Source organism: Phalaenopsis equestris, unplaced genomic scaffold, assembly GCF_001263595.1.
Source record: "Phalaenopsis equestris unplaced genomic scaffold, ASM126359v1 Scaffold000372, whole genome shotgun sequence".
Taxonomy (NCBI): domain Eukaryota; kingdom Viridiplantae; phylum Streptophyta; class Magnoliopsida; order Asparagales; family Orchidaceae; genus Phalaenopsis; species Phalaenopsis equestris.
Window position 1 is genome coordinate 1,110,535 of NW_018164814.1, and position 6,000 is coordinate 1,116,534.

Sequence of the window (6,000 nt, forward strand, 5' to 3'; positions counted from 1 at the left end):
AGGTTACAGGGAGGTTACAAGGGGTTATACCTCAAATATAACCCCCTTGTATCTATCGTACGCAGCGCTGCGTTCGTCTATCACACGCAATTTTTTTCCTCAAATTGGAGAGAAAAATTTGCGTGTGCAAGACTTACGTAGTGTTCCGTATGTTCGGGAGGTTATTCAAAGGTTATTGGGGGTTATATTTGAGTTATACCCCATATTACCTCCCTGTAACTTACCTACAACCTACAAATATATGAAAACAGAAGCGCAAAACTTACTAGAAGGTACATATTGGTAACAAAGAGGTTACAGGGGGTAATACCCTCTAAATAACCTCTCGGACGTACGCAACGCTACATACCTCTTACATACGCAAATTTCTCTCGAGAGCATAAGAGGCAAGAAACTTCATTAATTTCTCTGAAGGAAAATGAAAGTTATACATACCATTAACACGCTTCGAAACAACAAGTTGGATCAATGCTTGCATTTTAGCTTTCAAAAGACACTGTAGAAAAATCTCTGCTGGGCTTCAATTCATCAAGATGGGCTTCGGCTGAGTGCTTATAGGCTTTCATCCTGACAATGTTAATGCATGACATAAATCTCATGATGTTTTTTTAAATAAAAAATATTTAAATTTCAATTAAACATCAACTGAAATTTTAATTTCAATAAACGTATAGTTAAAATGGCCAGCTCAAGGAGACGAACCCAATGATTTTAAAATTGGTTCAATTCGAATCAAATTAACCACTGATCAAACTGTTGAACTGTTTTCAGAAGTTTTCATTGTATAATTGAATATCAAATAGATTTAAATTTGACAACTTTATAGTCACATTGATTATCTCAATAAGAAAAATCTAAAGAGCCCAATATTACCCAATTCTGAAATCATTAGAGCACTTAGGTGTTCGCAGAATATCATATGATTATGAGGATCTCTCTAGATTGTCCCGATCATAATGGTCTGGATTCATTTTTTATTTGTAGTCTCAACTCTCTTTACTATATAAATAGAGTCATACCCTAATCTTAAGAAATGATCTAGACCCTGAGCCAAAGGAAGACTGGAAGTTGTAGGGGAAGAAGTGGAATCCCCTCATGTTCCATACTGAAGGTCTATTGAGCATCTCTCACTCCTACAGCCTCTGACCGCTGTCAATTCACTTGTCAATCGTTATTGACCACCACCAGACACCATCTGCCCCTTGCAACAAAATCCCTTTTAAAGATACAATGTGTACTGTGAAATATCAACGTGTGTTATGAAACAACGAAATACTAAGCTAAGCGCCACGCCGTCCAGAACATCGTGCACCGACTTACCTCGAAGGAAAGATGTTGCAGTCCTTCCAACTGTTAGCAATTGCAATCACCTCCGATTATCATGCAACATATATTGTACCTTAAGAAATTGTGCAGTCTTTTCTCACTTTTTAGATAAGGATCTGTGTGCGTAATTATCAATTTATAGTGAATTATCTAAGTCAAGCACAATGGTTTTTCACTTTTCAGATTTTTCAGGTAAAAACAATAGATGTCTCAGCTAGTATTCTATGAGAGTATATGCCAGATTTTCATACATTTCTAGTACGATGATTTATTACTTTACCATCGTGAATCATCCGGTCTCCATCCACTATCGTGCATTTTTCTTACGTTTATGCCACTCAATTTTTTCTTAACACGTCAAAAATATTATTATTTTCACATTAAAAAATTTGTAAAAAAAATATTTTCATGCTTTGATGACGTGGCATATACCCCAAAAGTTAAAATATGTGTTAAATATTCAAATAAATTGAAATTCAAGGATATGCATGTAAATTTTCAAACACAAATTATAGACTTTATTTAATGTGATTAATTTATTAGTGATTTGAATTCGTCAATAAATTATTTTCTTATTTCATTTATATTTTATTATTGAGATACACATGCCTTCCCATAAATAAATAAAATTCAATTTCTTCTAAAGAGAAATAAAAAAAGAAATATCCTTACTCAATTTTTAATTCAATTTTATTTTATTTTCATTTCCTCTTTTTCCAATTTCTTCTATTTTTATTTTAAAAAAATTAATTTATCTTTTAAAAATATATTTAAAATACCTAAATCTTATTTTTAATATTTTTAAAAACAATTAAATATGTTATAACATATTAAACATTTTTTATTTTAAATAAAATATAAAAAAAACTCCAAATAGTCTCTTAGTTTTTAGAATTTGAAGCGAAAAAAAATATCATTTTAAAATTTTGGTTCTTACATAACAACCACCCAATATATTCAATATAATATTTTAATTACTAAAACTTTAAATATTACATTTTTAACCACCCAAAATCGTAAATATAATATTTTAACCGCCTAAAACTTTCACGCAAGGCGTTCAATAATTGGTGGATACAGAAGGTTTGCTGTAATGAAAATGGTGGTTAAAATGTAATATTTAAATTTTGGGCGGGTAAAATATTATATTGAATGTTTTTTGTGGTTGGTATGTAAAATATCCATATAAAATTTTATTTTAATTATTTAATTTCAATTTATTTAGTCCTAAGAAATTAAAAAAAATGTGAATTAAATTTAATCCAATTATTATTGTAATTTTCATCTTATTGCAATTAAATAAAAGTTCATTTTTCTCATTGATAAAATAATAAAAATACATTTTTCCTCAATTAATTTTCAATTAAATAAACGGATAAAAATTAATTTAATTTAGGGTTTTATCGAATATTTCTAACAATGCATGGCAGCCAGACATGGTTGAGGAAGTGGGCCCCACCCGAAGTTTGGAAAAATCATTGCAACGGTAAAGTGAGCGACAATAGTACTCTTGTGAACTTGAATGGTTTAAGAAGGCAAATTTTTCTTAAGAATTTTTCCATGCATGTGTCATGCATTTTAATCATATTAAGATTATTTATATGCATATCACATAATTCTTATGTATTTATGTATCTAGCGTCAAATTTTTTATATTTAATTATAAAATATTTTGATAGCTCAATCAAGTCAAAATATGTGTGGATAACACTGATCTATGAAGATCCAACTGTCCAGAATAAAAGAGTATGATGAAGAAGTGCCCTCCAATAGAAGATCATGAGGCTCACTTATCCGACAGAGTGAAATTGTTTGAGCCAAAACCAGTAAAGTCAAAGCCGATCGAATTGTGAGACAGACCAGAAACAATCGAAGGATAAAAGAATTAATCATTCAGACAAAAACGAGACAAAAGAACATTTATGTCAGTTTTCACAGTAGAGCTAATCAAAGAAAGATCCAGTTTCACATTATCTCCAACTATCCTAGAGAAATCTAGAGGCGTCTCATCAGGGCTCAAGGATTGACAACCAGTCATATCAACCGACCAAACTCAGCCGACCGAGCTAAACCCATTACATTATACCTTATCTTCTGTAAATAAGGGGATGTTTTAACGAATAAAACAAGATTGATAAATCGTTTATATTCAGTCATTTCTCTACTTACTTTCTATTCATTGAATGTGAATCACAAAAAAATCAGGATTCAACGTACTAAAAAGGTACGATGAGTGTGAATCATGTCATAAATAAGAAGAGGAGTAGCCCATGAAGAAGAAATCCGCAACACAAACACTGACAAGATGAAGTGTACCAGAGTTTATGAACCAGCCATTCTAGGTTGAAAGATCAAATGTTAGATGCCCTCCGAGACATGCTGGCTTAGGGAGAGAGAAGCACCCCTGGGAGGAAGATTCGGCGCCCAACGATCGAAGGATCCCCCTAATTGTGGAAAGAATGTGACTCTCAATAATTTGATAGTGTTGGGTCGACACTAATCGAACAACATCAGTTCGAGCATACTGAGGTGCCCCGACAACCTAAGAATGCATTCTCTCGACATATCTCTAAGTTAGAGCCCCCAAAGATGTTCAAAATCTTGGCACTAGAGTCCTATCAGGGGAGGACTGATCTGACTGACCACATAGCCTCGTTTGATTCAACAGTGTCTTTTTTTTAAAATCAACAATGCACTAAAATTTAATCTCTTCTTTACTACGCCGAGGGAGTCAGACTTTGGGTGGTTCAATGCCTTACCACTGGGAGTAATCCTATCATTTCTTAATTTCAAGCAAATATTTGTGGTGCAGTTTATCAGTGCACAAAAATCTCACTAAAACATGTAGGCCCTCTTGCAGATCTGATAGGGATAGAGTGAACTCGTTCGCTCATTTATTACATGCCTCATGAAAGAGAAGTTGGAAGTGCATGACCTAGATCCCACATCTGTTCATATTGCCTTAGCTCAAGAGCTGAAGGAAGGATTCGTCTAGTACTTGTTAGGTTTGCAGCAACTGCTAACATTGGCTGAGTTGTTGGAGCTGACCATCAATAATGTATCAATAGAGGAGTATAACTTCACCTCTGTTTCTTCTAGAGTAGAGTCCCCCACCTATTGCACGTAGAAGAGAGCCCCTAAGACGAGGGATGGAGACCAAAACATGATTCTCTTTCTTCCTTCTGTTCTCGTTATGAAGACACTCAACCACCCTTAGGCAACAAGCCAACCGGCAAAACAAATCACCGAGGAAGTTAGGACCAGTATCTTGACCAACAATCAACTAACCTTAATAAGTACCTATTGATTAACCATAAAGTGCCCAAGATAACACCATTGAGAGTTTTGATGGTCGTGATAGTGAAGGCATTCAAAATAAAGAATTCCTTAAGAAAGCGCCCCCAATGAAGGTCATAGCTTATCTCTAGGACCCCAAGAAGTATTGTGCCTACCATCAGGACCATGGGCACGACACGATTCGAGGCTTAATCAAAGTGCTAATTAGTGTCACCACCGTTGCCGCCACGGGACCTCGCTTTCATCACCATACCACCATTATCTGACCACCACTTCGTTGGGCAGTCGTCAAACCATTGTCGACGCCATTGAACCACCCCAGGCCACCATCGTCGCTTTCGGACTACGCTACTAGCCATTATCCGGCTACCACCATCTTCACCTCCCAATCACCGCCTTCGGATAGGCCTCTTCGTTGCCCCCATCGGATCACCACCATCTGTCCGCCGCCGGGAATTAATTATTGTGTGTGTGTGTGTGGAAGGAAGGAATTAATTATTGTAGGCTTCACATGATCCATCTGCTGCTGCCTGCGAATGAAACAAAGTAGTTCACGCACACATGCAGTTGCTTGTCCTCTCTTCAGTCTCACTCCATGCCGCCTGCTCGGTGGAATCCACTGACTAAATATATTATTTCGGTTTGAATTTTGAGCCAACTAAAAAATAAATTAAATATTAAAAAATTGGGCATTTGTAGTATTGATTTATTCATAATCTTCGGCATTGGATCAGCAAAAAACATTTCTTTTAAGATACTCAAAGGCTACATCGTATTTCTCGACACGTTAACATAAGCATTTATCATTTAATATATATCTAATTTTATTCATATAAGTGTGCAGAATATATGTATATGTTTAAATATATAATTGTTGAATTACAAGGGTCAAAAATGAATTTTGTTAAGTAAGATTTATACTAAAGTTTAAACTCGGATGAAAATATTATTTACATACATACCACTGAATTGTTTTGTATTTACATATCTAGGACCTGAACTTCCATTTTTATATTCATGCTACCTAGGGGTGTAAATGAGGCTCACTCGTGTTCGGCTCGTTTATATTTCTTGCTCAAAAAGTGTGTTCGTGTTCAGCTAGTTTGTTTAAGTAGCCGAACATGAGGCGTTCACGAACAAAGAGATGTTTTGACAACCTTGATCAGGTAGCCATAAGATGTTAAACATTAGGGCAAGATTTAAAATTTTTTGTTTTATTAGAACATCATTTGAATATAATTTAATAGTTTTTATTCTATTTTCTTAATTAATACTTATAATTGATTATAAATCTTTATAGCCTTGTAGTCAATTAAGTTATTTAAAAATACTACTCATAAATAAATAAATAAATAAATAAATAAATAAATAAATAAA